This window comes from Ambystoma mexicanum, chromosome 6q (assembly GCF_040938575.1).
Source record: "Ambystoma mexicanum isolate Mex_15411 chromosome 6q, UKY_AmexF1_1, whole genome shotgun sequence".
Lineage (NCBI taxonomy): Eukaryota > Metazoa > Chordata > Amphibia > Caudata > Ambystomatidae > Ambystoma > Ambystoma mexicanum.
The window spans coordinates 191,280,662-191,290,600 of NC_090937.1; the positions used below are offsets into that span (position 1 = coordinate 191,280,662).

General features: G+C 46.3%; 1 long non-coding RNA gene across 1 annotated transcript in view; it reads left to right on the forward strand.

The window, feature by feature from the left end:
- LOC138515871 (uncharacterized) overlaps positions 1 to 8,244 on the forward strand; it is a 75,864-nt gene extending 67,620 nt beyond the window's left edge. The window contains exon 2 of the long non-coding RNA XR_011282176.1: positions 5,268 to 8,244. This is a non-coding gene — a long non-coding RNA (uncharacterized lncRNA). The remainder of the gene's footprint in view (positions 1 to 5,267) is intronic.
- Positions 8,245 to 9,939: the final 1,695 nt, after the last annotated feature.

The window sequence follows — 9,939 nt, forward strand, 5'->3', positions numbered from 1 at the left end:
GTGTAGGAAAGTGTTTGTGTTGGAAAAGGGGTGGGGGGTAGAACTTCTCAGTATCATACGAGGTAGAATGGGGAAAAGGTGTTATAAGAAAGGGGGTACTGCGTCTCACCCATCAGTGTCACACAGTGATTCCGTTATCCAGATGGCCAGGACATGGTCATCGCTTTTGGATCCAGTTCCTGCTTGTGGACCAGTGCAGGAGGATCAGCTAGATGAGGGGTCCTCGGGGAGTGGAAGTGTGACACCGGAGGGTGATACACGGTATCCCCACCCTAATAACACCTTTTTCCTAGGAATTCAACCCACCCCCCCTTTCTGACACAAACACTTTCTCACAGATAGTTCACCATGAGAGACAATAGACTAATCCTAGAGCCGCATACCTGACATGCCCCAACACCATGGACAGGCAGGGTCAGCCAATTATGGATTGTTACACACACCTGACTTTCATCACACTTCCCCACACAGATCACGAAAAAGGCAGAGCACGAAAGCACACTCTGAGCGAGGCAAACCACACGAGGAAACAGCAGTTCCAAGATGTCAGTTTAATACAAGGAGAAAGATGGCGAGACCAGAGAGAGAGTCTCAAGGAGGGAAGTACCTGTGACCTCTAAAGACCGTTACGTTTATGAGCCTTGGAAAGCAAGAAACCGAAGACCAGGAACTAAGGCTGATCATACCTGTACAGTGTGAAGCAGGTACCCGTGCTCTCCCACGTCCATATCCAAGGTAGGGAGGAGCGATCGCCACCGTGCAACTGACCTTGGCTCCTACAACAGAGCGGTGTCAGAAAAGACAGCACAGCCAGTGAGTCAGAGAGACTGATACCAAACCAGCTTGTGTTTTGAACCAAGTTTGCAAGCGGTGACATTGTACAAAGTGTTACGCTCACCTGGTCTCTGCGGAGGCGTTGGGGTACAGTTGCAGCCCTCCCAGGAATAAGATCTCTCCCTTCAGGTCTCTCCCCCTGCGGATAAGCTGTGGGCAGCGACAATTGGTGGCACTGCTCCTGCGTGGATATGAGAAAACGTGAGTGCGCTGATAGGTGACTGTTGTACCTCTCAAACCCTTCTACCCAAGGTGTGATTTCTGTGGGCACGTACCGGCCCATAAGGCTCACCTTGTAATTATGGATGATGATCTCTCCGTCCTGCTACTTCTGGCAGGGGCGCTTGTTGATGGGATCTAGTTCCTTGACTGATCCCTGGTAAGTAATAGTCCAGTCCAGCTGCGACTATGCTTCTCCTGGTTGGTGGTAAGTGTCTTTCCCCTTTCCCCTTACTTTTTTCTCTCAATGTCTCTTGCCTTTTCCCCTTTCTGTTTTCTGTTTTGATATTATTGCTCTCGATGCTGTTGTTAATTCCCGAATAACATGTTCTCTTCTGTTTTCTTCCCAATAGCTGGAAATGCGGCCCATAGCAGCTGTGGAGGCACGGAACGCGGCCGGGAGGAAGATGACTGAAACCGCAATGTCCCACAACAGGTGAGTGATGGTTTAAGGGAAAGCGCAAGGTTCGGTGGTAGCGCGACCTTAAACGTAATGGGCCTCATTCCGAGGTTGGAGGTAAGGGTTAACGGTCACCGTTAATGGCAACGGTGACCGTTAACACTTACCACCATATTCCGAGTTCCCCTTTGCGGGTTGGCATTTAACGCCTGCTTTTAGCAGGCGTTAAAAATCCAACCCGCAAAGGGACCTTGGAGTAAATTACGGCACCGTAATTTACGGTGCCGTAATTTACTCCTTCCCCATTCCCATTGAGCCCTATGGGGGCAGGAATGGGGATGGGGAACCGGTATGGTGAATGGGGAGTTACCGGTTCCTCCAACCTTGGAATGGACCGGTAATTTCTCCATTCACCATGCCGGATTTCCATGGAGTAAATAGCTCCATGGTTGCTTACCATGGTGCTATTTACTCCATGGATAGCGCCAGCCTCGGAATGAGGCCCAATGTCTGTTTAGTGTCCAACCTTGCCTTTCATTTTTATTTGCAGGTGCTGCAGTCGCGGGTGAAGCGCGTCGTGCTGCAGTGTCCAGATGAAGATTTCAGCGTCCCGGAAGATTTGGAGGTGAGCGCGGTGCCAAGATGAAGATGTCTGCGCTCCGAAAAGATTTGGAGGTGAGCCGCGGTGCCAAGATGAAGATGTCTGCACTCTGGAAGATATGGAGGTGAGCCGCAGTGCCAAGATGACACGCACAGGTGAGAGCAGGATCCCCCAGGTGGTAAGTATGGAGGCAGGAGACAAGATTTCCAAAGGTAAGGTGAATCCCAGGCGGCGGTGAGCGTTACGCTGCATGGAAGTGCAGAATAACGCGAAGCATCTGCTTCAGGGATCAGAGCAGCTTTTATAGGATTTCCTGCCTGCACTCGAAATTAAAGTGCCATTTCCATAATACAAGTATTTCTTACCCAAATGAATGTCTTGTTTATTGTTCTTTATGAGCCTTGCGCCAAAGGCCAGGACTGTGCCCATCCTGGCCCCCTGTGTGTGTGACCCTGTAAGGTCTGTGTCCTTGGCCCGATGACCATGACAGCAAGAGAACAGTGTGTGAGGTGTTCGCAAAGAGCAACGTGGATATAATTGGAAACCAAAAGGAGTAGTTGAACTTTATAATTGAACTTTGTGAGGCCAAGAAAAGATGCCATATACAGAGTGGTCCAGTGCCATGTGGGTGCTCATTCGAAAGTCTCTGTTAGGTATCCAATTGATGCAGAGTGTGAGAAAAGGGATTATTGAGATCGAAGTGGTCATGTAACGGGTCAAGCTAAACCCTGTGCACATTTAAAAGTCTTTGATAGTTTAAAGTACATCACAATTGGTCCGAGCCCGGCTGAGGGAGACTAATTGAGTGAAAGAAAGGGATCTGAGCTCGGTTGAGGGAGATCCGGGGTGAATCGTGAGTCAACCGAGAAAGAATTATCCAAACATGGTTTGAAAGGGATCTGAGCTTGGCTGAGGGGGATCAAAGGGGAACACCCAAATTGAATACTGAAAAAAGGAAAATAATGTTTTTGTGTTGTTTTTGTATATCAGACCCTCTGAGTCAAGAGACTTGCAGAAGTAAAACGCTTTGGACACAGAAGGTCTTGAAGTGAACTGTGTAAATGGAACTGTATCCTCATGCTGCAGAAGGCAGAGTGTGTGCTTTGCTCGAGTGAACCGCCTTGTACCATGCTGAAAAGGTGGGGAAGGGAGGCCAATGGCCCAAACATTGTGACTTATCATTTTGTGAAGACTTCTTTCTTTTTCATGAACACTACCCCACATTATTTGTAAATTAGTAGTAAGGATTTGCAATCATTTTTTTTAGTATAGGCCCTTTTTAATTTGGCAAGACTCCGCTAGGACTGCATTATTTCTATTTGATGGTCGTAGATTGCTCCCATCTGTAGATTTAGGTATAGATAGGCGTTTATCTCACCTTTGTGAAAGTTCAATAAACATCCTTGAACTGTGGTCACTTGTTTCTGTCTTACTGTTGATACCACACCTTATTTATTTATTTTTGCAATTGTTACAGCGCACAAAACCCTCAGGTATCTTGGTGCTAGTTACATTAGGATACAAGGTTTCTTGTTACATTATAAGAAAAAATTTACAGTGGAGTAATTTGTTACATTGGAAAGCCGAAAGCAAATAGAGGGGAGGGGTTCTAGGTCAAAGTTTCGCATGCATAGGATCAAATGACTAAAGGGTTGAATCAAAAGGACGGAAAACCAAAGGGTTGAATTTTATTTTATTTTTTTTTTTTTAATTTGTTTTTGAGGGGTCCCCCCCAACCCCTTTTTTGGGGGTAAAAACACTGTTTTTTTCCAAAACGGAAACCCCAAAAAAATATATTTAAAAAAAATAATTCGACCCTTTTGTTTTAGGTCAAATTGAGTCGACCCTTTGGCATTCGATCCTTTTGTATTCGGTACTTTAACTGGACACCGAGGGGAGGGCTGGGAATGCAGTGAGGGGATGCAATAGTCTTAGGAGGAATATAGTCAGTTGAACGGCCAAGTCTTTAGGTTTCTGCAGAAGGTCCAGTAAGCCTGTTCTATTCTGAGAGCTACTGGCAGATTGTTCCAAAGTTTGGCCTTCCTTACAACTCACACACAGAGCTCCCCTACAAAAGGGGGAATGACACTGCCTTGGTTAGATTTGAAAGTCAATTTCCTCTAGAGGAAACAAGTACATGTTAACTGTGACAAAGTAGGTAGAGTGTCTTCCAGCTCTGAATTGTAAGGCGGAGACAGCTGCTGCACTAATGATCAAGCACATGTTCTCTAGTTTCGGCCTCCCGCAAAGGATTCAGTCAGGCTGAGGAAGCCATTTTCCCAATGAGGTGATGGCAAAGATGTGGGGGATTCTAGGGGTAAAAAGAAAACTCCACGTTGCCTACCGCCCATCCTCCAGCAGGGGTTAGAGAGATACAACAAGACAATTATGAGTATTTAAAGAAGTTTGTGGCAGACTCTGGACCCAGTTGGGACATCCAATTACCGCTTGTCCTGATGGCTATTAGGTCTACACAATCTTCTACAACAAAGATGTCTCATTTGAGCTAATGACTGGAAAAAAATGGTGTTACCTCAGCATCTGTTCTACAGAATTTATGAGCAGATAAATGTGTCCAATACTCATGAGTACATTGAAAATGTAAGGAAGCACCTCCAGTACGCTTCTGCTTATGCTCAGTGCAATTTCGAAAAGTCGGCTGAAGGAATGAAGACCTATTATGATCTAGACCACCAAGAAAGAGCATGAAGTAGGGGACAAAGTTTATGTGTAAAACATTCAATGGAATCAGACCAAGGAGTGGAGGTTTCTATTGCCTTGGCGTGGTGCCTTTGAAATTGTAGATACAATATCACCTATAAGATCTGCATCCCAAAAGGAGAACAGACAGAAGAAAAAATGTGTTCACATCAATCATTTGAAAAGCTGTCATCCCATATCAGCTTTGTGACTGATTGAGGAGCCAAATGAAAGTCGAGCAGAGGAACCATCCGAGGAGTGAAAACCCTGGATGGAGGATTATAACAGGTGAGTAGTTTAATTAATATTCTTTGGAAATGTTAAAAAATGTGTTGAATTTTATGTTCTCAAATGTTGTGTCTAGTTTTATGTAATGTTTTCCTCTTTCAAATGGAAGTTTTGAAATGTTATGTCTAAATTCTATGTAATATGTTTCTCTCTGATGCAATGTCCATCTTCCGGGGAAATATGATTTGTAAAAAGTACTGGACCTCTCTTTTTTTCTACTGCTAGATAATTACCTTCATTCACCTGCAGCCTGAAGGCAGGTGAGGAGTCCAAGGAGGTCACCAGTGACCCTCGGGAGATGGAAGAAAGGGGTTGCCGTGCTAAACCCCCAACCATAGATGGAAGGGGAGCCCGGAGTGCCCACTTCCTAATGAAGGAAATTGAGCTGGACGGGTTCCAACCGAAAGAAAAATATGAGAAAAAGAAACGGTTGGATTTAGGATGAAAACCCCACTCTGCCCTGCCCTTTCCCTGAAGGATTCATGGATGAACATGGGGTTTCGGGTAGGCAAGGTATAATAAAAGGCCCCAAACCAACAGAACTTACTGGAAAAAAGACCTGCCAGCCTTCATAAAAAGAATAGCAAAGCCTTCAAACTGAAAACGGGCCTATTAAGGCAGAATGTTGTGTTTCTGCAATTAACACAAGGAGGTGTCATGTTAAAAAAAGGGTCTACCTGGCATTACAAAAGGAAAAGCAACATTTTAGTTCACTGTGGCAGAAGATATTCAAAGGTCCGTTTCACATGAAAAACAGGATTTTCAAACATTGACACCAAAACGGCTCTGCATGTGTGTTTACAGTTTAAAACAATACATGAGAAAAAGGTTCCCCTTCCAACATAAAGATGTCAGGGAAGAGACTTGGTGTGTGTTGACAAGATGTAATGTATATTATGCTTCATATGCAAAATACTGGTAACAAGTGAAAAGAAAAATGTTGTTTCCATGGGCCACACGAAACTCTGCTGTAGGCATGAGGCAGGCTCTTTTGCTTGTTGGTAGGCAAACTTCACAAAAGTCTCCCCCATTGAAAGCCTGACTTGCATCCCAGCTGTTTACAACTCCAATAAAGTGTGGCCTGCTAAGGGGTGGTGAAAACAAACTTTACCAAGACTTGATGTCTCTGAAAGCTCCTTTCTGTGCAAGGCATATGGCCTAGCCAGTGCTTGACAGGAATATAGTGGTGGGGGTAGTGGGGAGAAAACAGGGGCTGCAATCAACACTGAACTCTGAAAAAAATACAGGAAAATAGAAGCTTTGCCGATCGAAATGGTGGTCCACTTCAGATAAGAGGATAGGATGCCAGATGTCTGCAGTGGGGGCTTTCAGTGTTGGGCGGTGCATCCCAAGTATTTACGACTTGCAGCCTACACTTAAAACAATAAAGGGCCTAATAGAAAAAAGCCTCTGCTCACAGGCTGGCCAAGAGCGGCAAATGGCCTAGAGACAGGAAAGGCCCAATTTGCATAACAAAGATTTCCAATTAATTTAAAAGGACCATTATAAGTTATGTATTTTTCTCAGCAACCATAAGTCGTACTGCCTTCATTTCTGTGTTATTTTTCAAGATATTTTCCAGGTGATTTTGTTGAAATAAAATGTATCCCCCTGCGACATAGGGAATTGCAATGACCAACTAAAAGGTGTTCTTGGCTGTGCGGAACATGTCCCGAATTTGAGAATTTGTGTGCTGGTGGAGGACAAAATTAGGAAAGTGGGGAGTAAATTACATGTTCCTAACTATTATGCTTTTTGTACAAGTGGCAGAAAATTGCCACACGCCCGTGCAACATAGTGCGGACACGGCTGTCATTTTATAAAATTTCCCATGATTAGCTGAAGCGGAATATATATATATATATATATATATATATATATATATATATATTGTAGCAGTTACTATATATTATGAATTTTATGACACATAACTAGATTTTTGCCAAAACTTGACATGAGAATAAAATGAGATTTCAAATAGGAGTTGCCAAATGTCTGACTCCTAAACCAATCCTTAGAGAGGGATTGGATTTGGGAGGAGAGAGAAGGGTAACTGTCCAATCCTGGTTGCAGGAATTCTTGCACGGCACTGCCCAAAATCGAAATCTTGATGGTATTATCAATTGTATATAAAGTGGATGCACTATGAGAGAAGGGAGGGAGCTGCTGAAAATGACCACCTGACAGCTGCAAGGGAACACCAAAGGAGATTGCATCTGGTTGGAGCTGTCTATTGCTGGGGAACCCTAAAAATATCTGACTCGGCCCTGTGGTGAAGAGCTGGGGACCATCCTTGAGAGTGGAGTGCCCAGACCCCTGCCCTGTCCTCCAAGAGGGTCCTGAAATGCAGCTGGCTTTCCTGAACTTTAAACAGAGGTTTTAAATGTAAGTAGAATTGCGCCATCTGAACCCAAAAGGTGGGGCAGTCTGCTTGCCTTAAATACTTTCTCTTTATTGTAGGCAGGGGACAATACTGTGTAGATCCCTAGCCTATGTAACTGAAAATATTAATTTAATTAATTCCCCATTTGGCGGAATACCACAGGATGATTTTTGTTAAAATTCAAAATTAATAAAGCTCATTCCTAGTGTGCGCTGAAAACTATAGCCTGTAATTTATTTGGGCAATATTTCTGTTCAGCTTCTCCAATACAGGCCTTTAAGTGGAGGGGGCTCTGAAATCTAAAATTCTGAAATCACCCCCATTTATTTATGTCCAGTTTCCCCAACACAGGTCTTGAAGTGGAGGGGGGCTCTGAAATTCCCAAATTCCCAAATCGTTTCTATTTTTCTGTCTGACTTCCCCAACACAGACCAAAGTAAGGGGGGGGGTCTGAAAAACAAACCGCTAAATCACCCTGTGTTTATTTTAAAGCGAAGGTGGGGGCGAAATTATAATTGCCATATTCATTTGTATCGATCTGTAAACCAAACTGCTAGCCTTTTAAGCATGCAAGACAAACGAAATTGCAGAGCACTACATATGTAAATTGTTTTTGATCATCATTGACCAGTGTTGATTATTTCTGAAGTGAAATCTGTATAAAGTAAGCTGTTGTGATTTGTGTTTTTCCCAACCAACTTGTGTGATTTAGTTGTTTATCAAGATGTTTAATTGTGAGCCACAAAGAAGGCTGCGTGTGTCCTTTTAGTGTGATATCCATTTTCAATTATTTAAATAAATGCAAATATATTTCCTGTACACCGGCCTCGTTCTTGGCTCATTGGTAGTGAAGGGGGAGGGATCTCAGGAGTCTCAGGACGAAGGTCAGGTGGCCCAGCCGGCCATTCTGCAACCGCTTCCACCGGGGAATCAGGGGCCTGTACCACAGGTACCACCCCCCATCATGGCTCAAGCTCGAGCCCAGGCGGCCCTGCAACCGATACCAGAATTCGATCCTACGGGCCCTCCATCCAGTTTGGAGCCCCGGTGGAGGAGGTGGGTGGCCCGCCTGGAAATGTACTTCAGGGCTGCCCGAGTGGATGATGATGACAGCCTGGTAGCCACCATGCTGTATTCGGCGGGAGCCGCGGTTCAGGAGATCTTCGAGTCGCTGACTCCGGTGGACCAGACCTATGGTGCGGCGAAAGCGGCTCTCCTTGCGCACTTCCTTCCACTTGCCAACGTGGACTTCGAAAGATTCGTGATGCTGTCGGCCAAGCAGAAGGATGATGAGACTTTAGACACGTTTTACGGCCGCCTACGCCGCCTCTCCCAAGGGTGCGCGTGGGGAGACGCGGAGGACATGATACGGACAATGCTGATCCAAGCATGCTCTTCCGGCAAACTGAGGAGACAGGTCCTCAGGGAGCTGGGGATTACTCTGCAACGCATACTAGAACTGGGTCGGTGTCACGAAGTGGCTGAGGCACGGGCGAGCAAGATGGAAGCAGGCTCACGCTCGATCAAGGACGAAGAGGTGTGTGCTGTGTGGCGGGGCGGCAGAGGAACGAGAAGGCCTGGCGGAGCCCCCCGAGACAGGGCAGGAAGGTCGGGGGAGTCATGCCAGAAATGTGGCTATGACCTCCCCCACTCCACAGAGTGCCCAGCCGCAGGAAGAACATGTGGCCGATGTGGCCTGCCGGATCACTTCTCGAGAGTGTGCAAGTCGGCGCTACCGGTCATGGTACCCAGAGGTCCTACCCGAATCTGGACTCCGCGTCAAACCCGGCCATCCAACGTGGCCCAGGTGGATCAAGCGGAAGAGGAGGCTCAGGCCGAGGAGGCTGAAGCAGAGGAGGAGGAAAACATCTTCTTTGTCTCAAGCATGGGGGTCCTGAAAGGCAAAAGCAGGAGGCAGCCGAGATGCGTAGTGGAGGTGAACTGCTCACCTGTCCCCGTGCTGGTGGACACAGGAGCATCGGTCAATGTCATGGCTAGGGGACATTATGACACTCTTGACCCATTGCCGAACCTGGCTGCGCCAAGAGCTCGCATCTTCGCTTTCGGTGGACTCGAGCCCATACCGCTGGATGGAGCGTTCGTGGCGAAGGTGGAGCATGAAGGATCGAAGATCAGGGCCCGATTCTACGTCACCCCCATAAGCAACAACACCCTGCTAAGCTGCGCTGCTGCGGAGGCACTCGGGATAGTGAGTTTTGCGTACTCAGTATACCTGGAAGATATCAACGATCTACTGGACAAGTACACAGCCCTGTTCAATGGCATTGGTAGAATGACCGGTGATCCAGTCCGGCTACACATTGACGACTCAGTACAACCTATCGCCCTGAAACACCGGAGAGTTCCGTTTCATCTGAGAGAGCAAGTCGATAAAGAACTGGACAACCTGGTGGCTTTGGACATCATCGAGAAGGTGGAAGGCCCAACACCATGGGTGTCCCCCATTGTCGTGGCCAGGAAACCAAAACAGCCGGACTCCGTTCGCATCTGCGT